The sequence below is a fragment of the Nannobrachium achirus genome (genome assembly GCF_963921795.1).
Source record: "Nannobrachium achirus genome assembly, chromosome: 21".
NCBI lineage: Eukaryota > Metazoa > Chordata > Actinopteri > Myctophiformes > Myctophidae > Nannobrachium > Nannobrachium achirus.
The window spans coordinates 616,875-634,485 of NC_137828.1; positions in this window are offsets into that span (position 1 = coordinate 616,875).

Genomic DNA, 17,611 nt, shown 5'->3' on the forward strand with positions numbered 1-17,611 from the left:
TGAACTGATGCTGAGGACAGTGTCTTCATGGTGGACTTGTTTAAAGTGTGGCAAGAAGGAACTTAGAACTCAGTCCTTGCATGGATCTTTACAGTAACTGATAAAGCCATCGTCTCTCCAGTCATATCTGATACCTGCCTTGTCTCACCAGGTCCATGTTTAATGTGTCATTTTAGAGGTACCAAAAGGTCCTTAAATTGTCACTTTATAAATGTGCAGATACTCTATACACTTAAACTTTATGTTGTTTACTGTTGAGAGAGAAAACAATGTTGCACATTAAGTTAATCATCTGGGGACCCCCCAAAATAATTTGCGGACCACCACTGTTCTAGAACGTTAGTTAGTTAGTTAAGTGTGCCTGCCATGCAATGCAATGGCAAAACACTTATTGTAATCCGCCATACTTAAGTCGGTCGGTCGGTCTGTCTGTCGGTCGGTAATGTTCTTGCAAATTTCTGCACGTAATAACTGCAGCACAATTTACGGCACCCACGCAATATATACATCAAAACGTGCGGCTCGGCCGGGAATAGGTTGCTATTACTTTTCTTTCCGATCCGCGTTACCATGGCGACGTAATTCGCAAAAAACTACGCCCAAAAACCCCATTGACTTTGAATGGGGGACTCCGAAAAAAAAAAAACGAAACTTTGTGGCCACATAACCCTGCCATACTTTTGCCTAGCAACGTGATTTAAACTTTAAAATGCACACACAACTTTGGTCTTTTTCCAGCCAATAGGGATGAGCTGTAATTGATTAAGCCCCGCCCCCTCTATAACAGGAAGTGCCCTTTGCCAAACAGGAAGTGCCTCTACATCTCATGAACCGTTTATCGTACAGAGTTGTGGCTGGTATCATATGACTTGATTAAGAGTCCTTAACCTTAATTGACGCTTCCTTCGCCAAACAGGAAGTGCCCTTCACCAAACAGGAAGTGCCTCTATAACTCATGAACCGTTTGTCGTACAGACTCGCGGCTGGTGTCATACATTTTTTTTTTCTCAAAAAATGTTTTTTTCTCAAAAAAAATTTTTTCTCAAAAAAAATTTTTTCTCAAAAATTTTTTTTTCTCAAAATTTTTTTTTCTCAAAAATGTTTTTTTTTCTCAAATTTTTTTTTCTCTCAAATTTTTTTTTTTCTCAAAAAACTTTTTTTCTCTCAAAAATGTTTTTTCTCAAAAAACTTCTTTTTTCTCAAAATTTTTATTTTCTCAAAAAAAAAATTTTTCTCAAAAATATTTTTTTCTCAAAAAAATTTTTTTCTCAAATTTTTTTTTCTCAAAAAAAATCTTTTTTCTCAAAAAAATTTTTTTTCTCAAAAAATTTTTTTTTCTCTCAAAATTTTTTTTTCTCAAAAAACTTTTTTTTTCTCACAAAACAATTTTTTTCTCACAAAACAATTTTTTCTCAAAAAACTGTCGTTAAAGTGCGACCCGTGATAACGGCCAAAAATGTGCCAAAACGCCACTAATTAGTCGAAATGGCTGACTTCCTGTTTGGTTTCTGATTGGCTGCTGGCCTTGTGACGTGGGTAGAGCTGCGAGGGCCCGGTGATCACTGCTTGCAGCTTTAATTCATTAATCGTCCATGACCTTAATTGGGGCCTATTTCGCCAAACAGGAAGTGCCCCTCACCAAACAGGAAGTGACCCTTTACCTCGTGAACCGTTTGTCGTACAGACGCGTAGATGGCATCAAATGACTTGATTAAGAGTCCTTAACCTTAATTGGGGCCTATTTCGCCAAACAGGAAGTGCCCCTCACCAAACAGGAAGTGACCCTTGATCTCGTGAACCATTTGTCGTACAGATGCGCGGGTTGCGTCAAATGACAAGAATAAGAGTCCTTAACCTTAATTAGGGCCTATTTCGCCAAACAGGAAGTGCCCCTTACCAAACAGGAAGTGACCCTTTATCTCGTGAACCGTTTGTCGTGCAGACGTGCGGGTGGTGTGAAATGACTTGATTAAGAGTCCTTAACCTTAATTGGGGCCTATTTTGCCAAACAGGAAGTGCCCCTCACCAAACAGGAAGTCACCCTATATCTCATGAATTGTTTGTCGTACAGACGCGTGGGTGTCATCAAATGACTTGATTAAGAGTCATTAACCTTAATTGGGGCCTATTTCGCCAAACAGGAAGTGCCCCTCACCAAACAGGAAGTCACCCTATATCTCATGAATTGTTTGTCGTACAGACGCGTGGGTGTCATCAAATGACTTGATTAAGAGTCATTAACCTTAATTGGGGCCTATTTCGCCAAACAGGAAGTGCCCCTCACCAAACAGGAAGTGACCCTTTATCTCGTGATCTGTTTGTCGTACAGACATGTGGGTGGTGTCATATGAAGAACCAAAAATGCTAATGTTAAAAAATGTAACGCTAATGCTAACACCAACCGCTACACAAGGTTGCACAGACTTAGCGAGCTGCAGGCACACTTAAAATTTCTTAGAAATTGTCTTTTCTAGTTTCATTTATTGTCCACAGTGTGGAAATGTGTCTTTAGTCTCATATACATTTAGACAACATTAAAACAACAGATAACAGCAACAAACACTTACACACACAAAGCTTCTTTAAGGCAACAAGAAGGACAACAGGGGCATATATGAAAAAACAGGCAGTTCAACCAGACATGACATCATTAATGGCTTAATGGCTTTTGGAATGAATGCATTTTTAAAAATATTACGGCTACGGTGTGCCCAAGTTGTTCTATAGCGTCTACTAGAGGGAAGTAAATCCAACTCCCTATGGAGTGGGTGAGAGGGATCATTTATTATCTTGACAGCTTTTTTCCTAAGCACTTCATTGTAGATACAACTTCATTGTTTTTGTTTTTTCCCTATGATTTTTTATGCCAGATTTACTATTCTCTGCAGCTTGCAGGGGCGGACTGGACATCTGGCATACCGGGCATATGCCCGGTGGGCCGCTAGGCCAGAGGGCTGGGGGGCCGAAAAAAAAAAAATCTTTTTTTTTTTTTTCTTTTTTTTCAAAAAATATTTTCGGGGAGTAGTGAAAGTTACAGGTAAGGTGAGTGCGATATGAAACGTAAGTTTACCATAACAGTAATCATTTTCAGTCATATTCAAGGGCCTTTGGAGAAATGAGACAGACACAGAGCCCTGCAGAGGGGAGGTGATTGTGTCAGACTCTGCGTCCAGCTGGCAGCTGATGCCAATAAGTAGTAACGGCCCCTTAATGGATCAAAGGAAGGCAATTATGTCTCTCTGCACTGTCAACTAGCTGCTACAGATGCATACTTTAAGCAGACTGGTTAATTGGTTCTTAACTTATTTTGTTTCAACTTTAAGGAGTGCATTTCTCATAATAATAATAATAATGGTGGTATAAGAGCAGCAACAACACTAGTTACTAGTGTCAACCTTTTCTCAACCTTTTTTCTGCCAGGGCACACATTGCCAAAAGATCCCAGCTTGCTAATGCTAAGTTGTTATTTGCCAATGTCATGTTCATACTCCCCTTGTTGGTGAGAACTGTACGCTAACTTATACAATTTATGGATTGTGTAGTTGCCTGTGGGTTGTGTAGTTATCATTTATGTTGTTCTGTAAAAGTTGTGGTATTAAGAGCTTGTGTATTTATATGCGCCTCGACCGGATGAGTCGGTAGAGTATCTGCACGGGCGCTGGTTGTGGGGGCTGGTCTGGGCTAAAATGCCAGGGCTGAATTTTAGTCCCAGTCCGTCCCTGGCAGCTTGCCTCTACATTGTATGTTCAGATTACCGAACCACATTGCCATGTTGAAAGTTAAGATTCCCTCTATGAGGTTCTTATAAACCGTTTCCATAATGTGCTTGCTCACCCTGAAGGAGTTGAGCTTGCGTAAAAGGTGGAGACGTTGGTTACATGATTTAAAAATATAGTCAGTGTTGTCCCTGAAGTTAAGGTTGCTGTCAATTATAGTGCCTAGATATTTAAAGTTGTTTACTATCTCTACATTGTGTCCCTTAATTGTAAGGGCTAGCTCCTTGTTGGCCCTTAGGTTTCCCACTATAGGTTTCCCTGTTCCTTGTTCGTCTTCATTGTTAACAAACCCTTATAGTTTATTAACAATACTCTGCCTTTCCTACTAGCCCGTATCCACACCCTGACGTCTGACAGTTTACAGTTTAGGCATTTAGCAGATGTTTTTAATCCAAAGCGACTTACACTAAGCAGGTAATACATCACTATAATAAGCAAGATAATATGTCAGTACATTAACAACAATACAACAATGAATAGGAATATCAATCTAGAAAAATAATAACATATAGTAGACCATGCAACTAATCAGTAAAAAACCTTTCTAAAACCTAAAAATGCTAAAAATGCTATCTAGCTTCATGTATGGTTAGGGTTAGGGTTAGGGTTAGAACCCTAACCCTAACCCTAACCCTATCGAGGGAAGGGGAGTGTAAAGCCCTTATCAGAGTCTGCGGTGAAGAGCCTATCACCGCAAATTCTAGGTGATCAGCTACAGTATCCACCTAAAGTGAGAAAACAAGTGGAGGCCATCATAGTCAGTCACGGTGAAGTCCTTTCACTGTGACTGACTGGTCTAGATCGACCAATCAGTGAACGGGGTGATGGGTCGATCTGTCTGATAGTAAAAATCACCCCCGTGTGAACTGAGCGGCGGTTCTCCCCCCCCTCCCCCCCCCCCCCCCCCCCCGTGTGTGTGTGTGTGTGTGTGTGTGTGTGTGTGTGTGTGTGTGTGTGTGTGTGTGTGTGTGTGGCCTGGACAACAGCGCCCCTCCCTTAACATGTGTGGACAGAAAAGGTACTACACAGGCTTGAGGCTACATACAGACCCACCCACCCACATACAAACAAACTAACTAACAAACAAACATACCTACACACACGGCCACGCTATGGAGACGGTGTGACCACCGCTCAAAAACAGAGAGATGTGTCGGGGTTCGCGGTGGAAAGCTCTTCACCGTGAGTAATGACGTAATGTTGTAGTGACTTAAAAAGACTACACCACAGTGGATAGCTTATCACCGCGGTGCCTACTATGATAGGGGCTTTAAAAAGACTACACCACGGTGGATAGCTTATCACTGTGGTGCCTACTATGATAGGGGCTTTAAAAAGACTACACCACAGTGGATAGCTTATCACCGCGGTGCCTACTATGATAGGGGCTTTAAAAAGACTACACCACGGTGGATAGCTTATCACCGCGGTTCCTACGATGATAGGGGCTTTACAGTAGTGCTATGGGTTTAGGTGGAGTCTGAAGAGGTGAGACATCATAGACCACATGAAACTGACTCGATATGTCCACATATGGGCATTCTCAGATATGATAAGATCAGAGATCTCCATAAATGGGCATAAAAGGTACAGGGACGGAATTAATTTGCAACATCATTGTGAGCTCTCTCTCTCTCTGTCTCTCTCTCTCTCTCTCTCTCTCTCTCTCTCTCTCTCTCTCTCTCTCACTCTCTCTCTCTCTCACTCTCTCTCTCTCTCTCCTACAATTATTGTTCCTATGAAATCGTTTACACACTACTGACGACCTTTGACCTGTGTGTGTGTGTGTGTGTGTGTGTGTGTGTGTGTGTGTGTGTGTGTGTGTGTGTGTGTGTGTGTGTGTGTGCACACGTGTGTATGTCAGTAAACCACTAATCAATATAGCCAGTAAACAAACACATGCACAGGCGTACACACACACACACACACACGCGCGCGTGTGCGCGCACGCACGCGCACACACACACACACACACACACACACACACACACACACACACACACACACACACACACACACACACACACTACAGTAGTAGTCACAGCAGTGTTGCTCAAGCTTTTGTTCCAGGGACCCCCAGGGGTCCTTCAGGGGTTCCAGGGGGTCCCCAGCCGATCTACAAGCTCACAAAGATCTGACGCGCTGTGAGCTTGGAGATCGGCTATTATTGAAAAAAATCATCACACAAATGGAACCAAATGGACCCTTACAACTCCGTGACTCTGAGAGTGTACAAATGGAACCAAATGGACCCTTACAACTCCGTGACTCTGAGAGTGTACAAATGGAACCAAATGGACCCTTACAACTCCGTGACTCTGAGAGTGTACAAATGGAACCAAATGGACCCTTACAGCTCTGTGACTCTGAGAGTGTACAAATGGAACCAAATGGACCCTTACGGCTCTGTAACTCTGAGAGTGTACAAATGGAACCAAATGGACCCTTACGGCTCTGTGACTCTGAGAGTGTACAAATGGAACCAAATGGACCCTTACAGCTCTGTAACTCTGAGAGTGTACAAATGGAACCAAATGGACCCTTATGGGTCTCTTTGTAAAACTACGAATGATTATTTTTGCCGATCAGAGTAAAGATTCTAGCGTTAGTAGCTAATGTAAAAAATATAATATATCGTCGTTGTCGGGTGGAAACCGTATGTCCAAAAGCGTTCGTTTTGTATTTATCATTTAAAAATCACACCTGTGTGAATTGAGCGGTGGTCGTGGAGGCTGCGCAACGTGTGTGTGTGTGTGTGTGTGTGTGTGTGTGTGTGGTCTGGCCTGACCAACAGCGCCCCTCCCTTAACATGTGTGGTCAAAAAAGGTACTGTAGGCTACATACAGACAGACAGACAGACACGGACGCAGACAGACAGACATACCCACACACACGGCCACGTATAGGAGCGTTGTGACCACCGCTCAAAAATGAACTAAACTAGTGAACAGCAGATCTACAAGCACACAACGCCTCACACTGCGAGGCGTTGTGTGCTTTTTGCGACGGCCTTGTCTGATGAAGCAGGGTTTATCTGATGAAGCAGGGTTTATCTGATGAAGCAGGGTTTATCTGATGAAGCAGGGTTTATCTGATGAAGCAGGGTTTATCTGATGAAGCAGGGTTTATGTGATGAAGCAAGGTTTATCTGATGAAGCAGGGTTTATCTGATGAAGCAGGGTTTATATGATGAAGCAGGGTTTATCTGATGAAGCAGGGTTTATGTGATGAAGCAGGGTTTATGTGATGAAGCAGGGTTTATCTGATGAAGCAGGGTTTATCTGATGAAGCAGGGTTTATGTGATGAAGCAAGGTTATCTGATGAAGCAGGGTTTATCTGATGAAGCAGGGTTTATCTGATGAAGCAGGGTTTATCTGATGAAGCAGGGTTTATCTGATGAAGCAGGGTTTTGCTTTGCTTTGCGGAAAAACGTACACATTTTAAACTTGGAGATACAAGGTTTCTGCCCGACAACGACGATATGGTAAAAGTAAGACTAATTAAGACGAAAATAGCAGATCTACAAGCCTACAACGTGTGGTGTAAACCAGTGGTTCTCAACCTGTGGGTCGGGACCCCCAGGGGGGTCCCCCAATTATTTTGGGGGGTCCCCAGATGATTAATTTAATGTGCAACATTGTTTTCTCTCTCAACAGTAAACAAACCAACATAAAGTCTAAGTGTATAGAGGGTATCTGCACACTTCTAAAGTGACAATTTAAGGACTTTTAAATACCTCTAAAATGACAAATTAAACATTGGCCAAATGGACAAATATTAGAGGCAGAGATTGTGAAAATAGCAGATCTACATGCTCACAACGCCTCACAACGCGAGGCATTGTGAGCATGTAGATCTGCTATTTTCACAATAGAACCGTGTTACACAAAATGTAATGCCTCAACTCTTAGTGCTCGTCTTGGTGTGTGTGTGTGTGTGTGTGTGTGTGTGTGTGTGTGTGTGTGGGGGGGGGGGTGGTCCCCAGTTAAAATATGATTATTTGGGGGGTCCCCAGTTAAAATATGATTATTTGGGGGTCCCCAGTTAAATATGATTATTATGGGGGTCCCCAGTTAAAATATCATTATTTGGGGGTCCCCAGTTAAAATATGATTATTTGGGGGTCCCCAGTTAAAATATGATTATTTGGGGGTCCCCAGTTAAAATATGATTATTTTGGGGGTTGAGAACCACTTGGTTAAACATCATAAATATGATAATAAACTGTATATATTTATATATACAGTATATTTATACCATAGTGAACTGTATATATTTATTATTATTATTAATATTTTAATATAAAAGTGATAAACTCACCACTCAAGACGCGGACGCTGTCTCCACCTGACATGGTTACCATGACGACCAGAACAACTCTCCACATCCTTTAAAACTGTTTAAAACCAATCCACCAATCACACGCTGCCGAACCAAAAGGACTGAAATGATTTTAATCCTTCACTCGTTTCTCCTCCGTTCTTCTGTTCTTCTGTTCTTCTGTTCTTCTCCTCCGCTCTGCTCTCTGCTATCATCCCTCCTTACATTTATCACCTCTTAGAGGGGGGGGGGGGGAGAGAGAGAGAGAGAGAGAGAGAGAGAGAGAGAGAGAGAGAGAGAGAGGGGAGGGGAGGGGAGGGGAGAGAGAGAGGGGGAGGGGTTAATGATCATTTATTGCCTCTTTCTCTCAGGACTCTCTCTCTCAATTGATCGCCCTGCCACACACACACACACACACACACACACACACACACACACACACGCACACGCACACGCACGCACACGCACACGCACGCACACGCACACGCACGCACACGCACGTGCACACGCACGCGCGCGCACACGCACGCACACACACACACACACACACACACACACACACACACACACACACAAAACACACACACACACACACACACACACACACACACACACACACACACACACACACACACACAGAGGGTCATGTGGGGGTTGAACCAGCAACTCCACAGACTCCACCGCCTGTCAATCACCCTGATGACATCACACTTAACTCCGCCCCCTCTTTAACCCTGTGTGTGTGTGTGTGTGTGTGTGTGTGTGTGTGTGTGTGTGTGTGTGTGTGTGTGTGTGTGTGTGTGTGTGTATCTCTATAACACTAATATGTCCCGGTTTTCAACATTCACTACAAAATTGTCCCGGTTTTCACCAGAATTAAAATAATAGTAGTTGTTTTCAGTGATTGCATAGACATTCATCATGTCCTTTTCATGACAACATGACCTAACCCTAACCCTAACCCTTTATGACAACATGAAGCTCACCAACCAGAAAACATCAACAAATACATTGTGTGTCTGAATTCAACGCTGAGACTGTTTGTTTGTCAGTCAGTCACTGGCACTGCCTGTAAGCAACCCTGTGTGTATGTGCACGTGCACGGATGTTAGAGAATGGGCAGGCGCGTGCACGGTAACGTGCGCATTTCTTTTAGGGTCCCGGTTTTAGGCAACAGTGGTTCGCGTCCTGGTTTGAGCGGCTGAAAATATGATCAAATATGAGGCCCACCATGTTGTCGCTGTTTATTTTTTTCTCCTAACTAACCACTGTTGTCGTCTGTTCTTCTTACCAAACAGGAAGAGAAATAGAATGTGTGATGAGTTCATCTTCTTCATCTTCTTCATCATCATCATCATCATCATCATCATCATCATTCTGAGGTGCTGAGTTGCTGGGCTGATGTTTAACGTTGACGTGTTGCCATGTGAAATGTGAAGGAAGTTACTGACACACCTCCCATCCCGGCAGCCTCCTCATAAAGTTTGGTAGGACTTTATAAACCAACAGGATTTTTATTTATTTCCAGTAGTAGCTACTGTACTCTCATAATGTTAGTAGGATTGTATTCGTAAACATCTTCACAGTATGTTCTCTTCTGTAGTCAAATAAACTCAGCCCAAAAAAGAAAGTAAACTTGACTCCAGTCCATTATTTCTCCCCTTTAATTATCCCAAATGGTATTGTGTTTGATATCATTGTTATCGTTGATTTGTCACCTTTACAACGAGGTACAGACTGTAAGGATCTGGTATTCGTGGAATGAGCAACACAGCCAAACGTGTGGGTAGCGCCCCTACAAAAATGGTCAAAATGGCCTGGCAGGCCTGCAATACCGTTCTTTTGGTGTTCACCTTTGTTACTTGGAGCATTGAATGATTGCACTCTCCCACAGTAATAAGGAAAAGAAAAATCACCTATTGGCCATTTTTACACTTTGTTAATGTTAAAACGAGAGGAAATGCCAGCAGAACAGTATTGCAAGCCATTTTGGCAAAATATTGGTTGGCGCTACCCACACATTTGGCTGTGTAGCTCATGCCTCGAATGCCTGATGCTTACAAGCTGTACCTCATTGTAAAGGTGACAAATCAACGATAAAAATGATGTAAACACTATGCCATTTGGTATTATTAAAGGGGAGATATAATGGACCCAATTCAAGTTTCCTTTCTTTTTGTGCTGAGTTTATTTTCTCTCTTGTCTTGTCCACATTGAGACATAGGCTGTTCTCCGGGATTCATTTCAATCACAGTAAAACATCCTGGTGTGAAAGATGTGTTGCTCCCTTCATAACATTCTAGTCTAGTTTTAGTCATCGTAGTGTAGTGATGCGCGGAAGCAGGGTTTGAACCCGGGACTCCCACTTGTTAAACCAACCACAACCAGTCGTGCTAACAGGGTTAGGGTTAGCAGGGCTGTTGTCGCTGCTTGATGGCTGTACTAACTGTGGAGGCTACAATAGCTTAGCTATGATCTCGTTTTCATCACATTAACATGTCGTCCAACATCTAGACTAAATAAACACTGGTTTGAGCCTGCCTTGCATGGAATACAATAATAAAACATAAGGCTTGAATTGACTGCACACTGTCTGTCTGTCTGTCTGTCTGTCTGTCTGTCTGTCTGCTCTGAGTGCAAGTCTCTACCAGACTGCAGCATCTGAAAACCTGACTGACTGCTGACGGACGGACGGACGGACGGACGGACGGACGGACGGACGGACAGACGGACAGACAGACAGACAGACAATTAAGATATTTCCTGGACACTATATGTTCAGTTACACTGATCACCTGATACCTCCCCCTACACCCCCAGCTCTCTCTCCGTCTCTCCCTCCACCTCTCTCTCTCTCTCTCTCTCTCTCCCCCCCCCCCCCTCTCTCTCTCTCTCTCTCTCTCTCTCTCTCTCTCTCTCTCTCTCTCCCCCCCCCTCCCTCTCTCTCTCTCTCTCATTGATCGCCCACCCTACTGTTAAGTGAGGTGTAATATTCATCTGCACAAAAGCCTCGTTCATCAATTAGTATCGATCTGTCAATCTGTCCGTCCGTCCGTCCGTCTGTCTGTCTGCATGTCTGTCTGTCATCCTTCTATCCTCCCATCTGTATGTGGAGCCAGCGATGATGATGGTTAAAGCAGATCTTCAAGCTCACAAAGTGCTGTATGGCGACACTCTGTGAGCTTGTAGATCTGCTCTTTTCAAACAGACACTCTGTGAGCTTGTAGATCTGCTCTTTCCTAACAGACACTATGTGAGCTTGTAGATCTGCTCTTTTCAAACAGACACTCTGTGAGCTTGTAGATCTGCTCTTTCCTAACAGACACTATGTGAGCTTGTAGATCTGCTCTTTCCTAACAGACACTCAGTCTGTGAGCTTGTAGATCTGCTCATATATAAAGTGGTGAATAGTAATCTAAACCTACAAAGTAACTCAATCTGTCACCAAAAATACTCATGTAAAATCAAAGTAAAAATACTCAGTAGGGGCAGAGGAGAGCAGGTGCTGTGATGTGAAACGGATTATTATATTTATTGTGTGTGTGTGTGTGTGTGTGTGTGTGTGTGTGTGTGTGTGTGTGTGTGTGTGTGTGTGTGCGTGCGTGTGCACGTGCGTGCGTGTGCACGTGCGTGCGTGTGCACGTGCGTGCGTGTGCACGTGCGTGCGTGCGTGTGTGTGTGTGTGTCATTATGACTATTGATTGACAGCAGACAGGGTGGGTCGCCTGCTGATCAATAAATACACATTCTGATCAACATTTATGACACAATGACATGCACACACACACACACACACACACACACACACACACACACACACACACACACACACACACACACACACACAAACACACACACACACACACACACACACACACACACACACACACACACACACAGAAAGCAGCTTAATAATCAATGCCAAATTGCCAATTATTTTGTCAAAAGGAAAACAGCTGTTTAGATGTGTGAGGAGGTGTTGTTATTATTGATTGATTCATTCAACCTTTATTTAAATTCTAGGAGAGATCATTGTGTTCAGAGTGTTGTATGGAGAGAACCTACATATCAAGATGTCTCAAATGGCTCTTACACTGTCTCAGGCCAAACTATTGGGGAGAGGAGACGTGGTAAAAGCTTAACAAAATAATATGTATTAAATATGTCCTATTGGACGATCAACTGAGGAACGTGGTAGACAGCAAACAGAATGCATAAGGATCCTATGAGGTGCATAAGGATGGTGCATAAGGATCCTATGAGGTGCATAAGGAGGATGCATAAGGATCCTATGATGTGAGGAGTCAGTAGTCAGTGTGTAACATTGGTCCAGGTCCTGACGTGCTTGCTGGGTATAGGCCTACTATACAAATGCAAGCAGAGAGACAGAGTAGCTGTTTCGAACAAATTTCTTAGCACAAAACATGTGGACTAGTTTTAAGTAAAAACAAATCTTAAAAAAAAAATACAAGCAGGGATCACTGTAAAGCTGAACAAGTTGAAGTTTGAACGAAATCTGTTGCTCAAAGAACGTGATGGCAGTAATATCAATAGAATTCATTTCCCATAGGAATTCACAGAGATCCTCTTCCAGTATTGAATCAACATGATTACACACTAAGTGTTTCTGTAAGGAGATAGAGTATGTGTGTGTGTGTGTGTGTGTGTGTGTGTGTGTGTGCGTGTGCGTGTGCGTGTGTGTGTGTGTGCACACACCCGTGGTGTGCGTGTGCGTGTGTGTGTGTGTGTGTGTGCACAATGCACATGCATGTGCATACACACATAAGGGTCCATTAGGTTCCATTTGAGTTACATTGAGAACCAGAACTACAGCACCTCCTCTCCACCAACAGAAGTCCTACACTGCCTCCTTGTGGCCACACACAGTAACTGCACACCGCTCTGTACATGTCATAGCAGCAACAGCATGCACTTCATATGATGTGGCAAAAGAGGCTGACTGACTGACTGACTGACTGACTGACTGAAAACTCACCTTTCAGGAGGCCAGAGAAGGAGGTTGTTATCACTTCTACCACTTTTTGTGGTCACATGTTCAGATACTGGATTCTGATTGGCTTAAAACAGTGGTAAATCAGTCAACAACCTTGAGTTTGCTCATGGACCCCGCCCACTGTTGTGTTGCAGTTGATTGTAACTAAATAACCTTGCAAGTTACAACTGTGTTTTCTTTCATTTATATGGTTGAAGTAGTAGAAAAGCAATTTACCATTCGAGGGTCGTGGGTTGTTGGCTGAAACCACTGTTTCAGGGTTGTTTGGCACTCGGCTTCGCCTCGTGCCACAACCCTGAAACAGTGGTAAATCAGCCAACAACCCGTGGTAAATCAGCCAACAACCCACTCCCTCTCATGGTAAATGGCTTAACCCTAACCCCATAGACAGGACAGAAGTGAGCAATAATAATAAATAAAGCAGTGAGCACAGATTGAAGGTGAAGTCTGATAAATTTAATTCCTTCACAACAACAACTCCTTCTCATTCCCATATGAGACAAAAAGGACTTCACCAAGAAATAAAACAGGTGAAAATAAAGGTGTAAATGGAGTTTACTTTGGAGAGGAAAAATCTTGGAGAGGAAAAATCTGTACACTAAAGTTCCTCCAACAAGATGGAGATCTAACAATGGAATATGAATCACCATTATAAAGCCCTTTGCACACAGTTGCGTTTCTTTTCGTTTGCTGCATGAATAAAACACATTGGATTTGGTGTGCAATGCTGTGTGGAATCGGCGCTGCGGATCCCAATATATAGCATATCGTCGTTGTCGGTTGGAAACCTTGTATGTCCAAAACCGTTCGTTTTGTATTTATCATCTATAAAATGTACTAAACTAGTGAAAACCGCTGATCTACAAGCACACAACGCCTCGCGATATGTGTGCTGGTAGATCGGCTGTTTCAACTAGTTTTGTGCGACAGTCTTGTATGATGAAGCAGGGCTTTGCTTTACCAAAAGACTTACACATTTGAAACTTGGAGATACGAGGTTTCTGCCCGACAGTGACGATATTCTAGTGATTATGTTGCGAGGAAAACGTTGAGATAACAGCCATTTTGGTTAGAACTGACTGAAAATAACGTTGTACTCTAAGTTTAAAATGATACTAAATATTTTTTCAATGTCCAAATGAATTCCAAATATTATCAAATTATCTTGTGGCACCCCGGGTTCAAACTGTCTATATTAACATGGTAGTATTGATAAAAACAATATGATATTAACTACAAACAAAACTATCCATCAAAGTCTTTATTAGCATTGCTACTAATAATATACTACTACTACTACTACTACTACTACTACTGCTGCTGCTGCTACTAATAATAATAATAATTATTATTATTATTATTATAATCAAAGCAGTGAGCACAGATTGAAGTCTTTATTAACATTCCAGCATCAAAACCAGCTCATAAATATGTCATCTGTACAATTACATAGTTTCTCTGATATCTGACAAAAATAAGGTTTTTTCAACAATCACTTCATGAAACTAAATAAATATAATTATGTTGTTCTTTACTGAGACGTCAGACCAGGCAGACACACAACAACAACCAGCACATGTCTAAACATAAAGAATACAATCTTGTGCGTAGAATTCCTTTGCATAGCATATTACTAGTAAGACGCCTCAGGGAAACATGCGACCTCGCGAGGTCACGCCATTTCTTGGCCGTCTGGCCAGTGATGTATATCGGACCAGTTACCCATATATGCAGACCCCTGGTACCCATATATGGAGATCCATGTACTGTGGTAGGCCTACATCACTTTTATGCCCATACATGGATATCCTTGTCTGAACCAGCCACACAGATAATGGGTTGTCTTCCTCCATATCTGGGCATTCCCATATGAAGTCTTGTTAGATGTGGGCTTAATATTGATGACATCAGGGATCTCCATTTATGGGCATTAAAGGGATTCTGTTAGAGTGGTTCCCATGACATCACAACATACTATCCCTTTTATGCCCATACATGGAGATCCCTATCTGAACCAGCCACACAGATAGGGGCTGTCTTGGCCTGGAGTACAGGATGCGTGTATATATATATATATATATATATATATATATATATATATATATATATATCAAAGACACCAGGGATCTTCATATATGGGAATAAAAGGGATTCTGGGGAATACCCATATATGGACTTTTACATAGGCGATGTCACCTGTGATGTCACAGTGATGGACAAGATGTGTCTCCAACCCTCTCAGCCGGTGTAAAATACAGGTAACCACAAGCCTTGTGTGGCTTATTGCTTTTCTAAAACGGTTACAATATGGCAACATGAAAAATCATAGATATGTACCAATTAAAACTGTTTTATTTCACTAATAATACACAATAAGGTCTGCTCTGCAAGAAAGTAGTTCCCGGCCAGGCAGCAGAAACGACACAGGTGCAGATAATTGGTGCACTGTGGAACACTGTGGAAAGAAATAACACACCTGGCTTTGATATAAACTGATTCAAGGTGTGGGTTATATAGTCTCATATACCACAGCAATTAAAGGGAAACCAGCCAATCAGAATCAAGGAATGGAACTAGCCGTTTTAGAATGTTAAACATGTACCGAGTGGCTCGGTCATTTTTACCTTTGACCGAGCAACTTGTAGTCGAGTAATATTTCACCAGGAGAATCCATACTTTGACTGAAATTGAGTAATTTGTCAAAAACAAAGTATTCAGATTGTAATCTGAATGAAATGTTTGTGGTTTGATGTTGTCTGCAGCCAGTCTGACTCCTCAGTGTTTTAATAGTCAACTCTATATTGTATCTGCATATATCTCTTTATTTATATATTTATATAATATAAATAGCTGTACATATCTCTGTTCTATTTATTTACTGATATGTTTATATTTAAATTATATCTGTATAAATATATTTATTTACTGATATATTTATATAATATAAATATCTCTACATATCTCTGCTCTATTTATTTACTGATATCTTTCATAAACTATGATTTACTTTACGAAATATAGACAATCTGAATGCTGCGTCGTTATGGAACTGAGTGCGCTGTCCCTTTAAATATGAATAGCCTGACATGCTAGCATGTAGCCTGCTAGCGGTAACTATCAGCCATGCTGTCTGTAGAATCATAAGATATTTAAATGTAACGTTAAGCTAACAGACTGTCTGTAGAATCATAAGATATTTAAATGTAACGTTAAGCTAACAGACTGTCTGTAGAATCACAAGATATTTAAATGTAACGTTAAGCTAACAGGCTGTCTGTAGAATCATAAGATATTTAAATGTAACGTTAAGCTAACAGACTGTCTGTAGAATCACAAGATATTTAAATGTAACGTTAAGCTAACAGGCTGCCTGTAGAATCATAAGATATTTAAATGTAACGTTAAGCTAACAGGCTGCCTGTAGAATCATAAGATATTTAAATGTAACGTTAAGCTAACAGGCTGCCTGTAGAATCACAAGATATTTAAATGTAACGTTAAGCTAACAGGCTGCCTGTAGAATCATAAGATATTTAAATGTAACGTTAAGCTAACAGGCTGCCTGTAGAATCATAAGATATTTAAATGTAACGTTAAGCTAACAGGCTGCCTGTAGAATCATAAGATATTTAAATGTAACGTTAAGCTAACAGGCTGCCTGTAGAATCATAAGATATTTAAATGTAACGTTAAGCTAACAGGCTGCCTGTAGAATCATAAGATATTTAAATGTAACGTTAAGCTAACAGGCTGCCTGTAGAATCATAAGATATTTAAATGTAACGTTAAGCTAACAGGCTGTCTGTAGAATCATAAGATATTTAAATGTAACGTTAAGCTAACAGGCTGCCTGTAGAATCATAAGATATTTAAATGTAACGTTAAGCTAACAGGCTGTCTGTAGAATCATAAGATATTTAAATGTAACGTTAAGCTAACAGGCTGCCTGTAGAATCATAAGATATTTAAATGTAACGTTAAGCTAACAGGCTGCCTGTAGAATCATAAGATATTTAAATGTAACGTTAAGCTAACAGGCTGCCTGTAGAATCATAAGATATTTAAATGTAACGTTAAAGGGCCACACTTGTATTTATAGTGGAAAAAGTGCTCTGAATTCCAGAATTAAGGGCTTTGCACACACAGGACTGTTGTGTTTCTTTCCGTTTGCTGCATGATTAAAACACATTGTATTTGGTGTGCAAGGCTGTGGTGAATCCACACTGCGGATCCCAAGAGGAGTCCTAAAAGGAGTCGATGAGTTTTTACTGCATGCGACAAGACGCACGAATCCAACTGGGTTTGATCTGGAAAGAAACACACTGCCGCAGCCATCTGCCACATGGCAAATTCTGAGCCGGTGTGCATGAGGTCATAGAGAATCATTGTTTTCTTTAAAGAAAGGAAGTTGTCAGTTTTTTCCGTGCGAAAAATCGCACCTCCCTGCAAAGACCTTAACGCAGCAAATGCTTACAATTTCACAATTTCCTGAACTGGAAA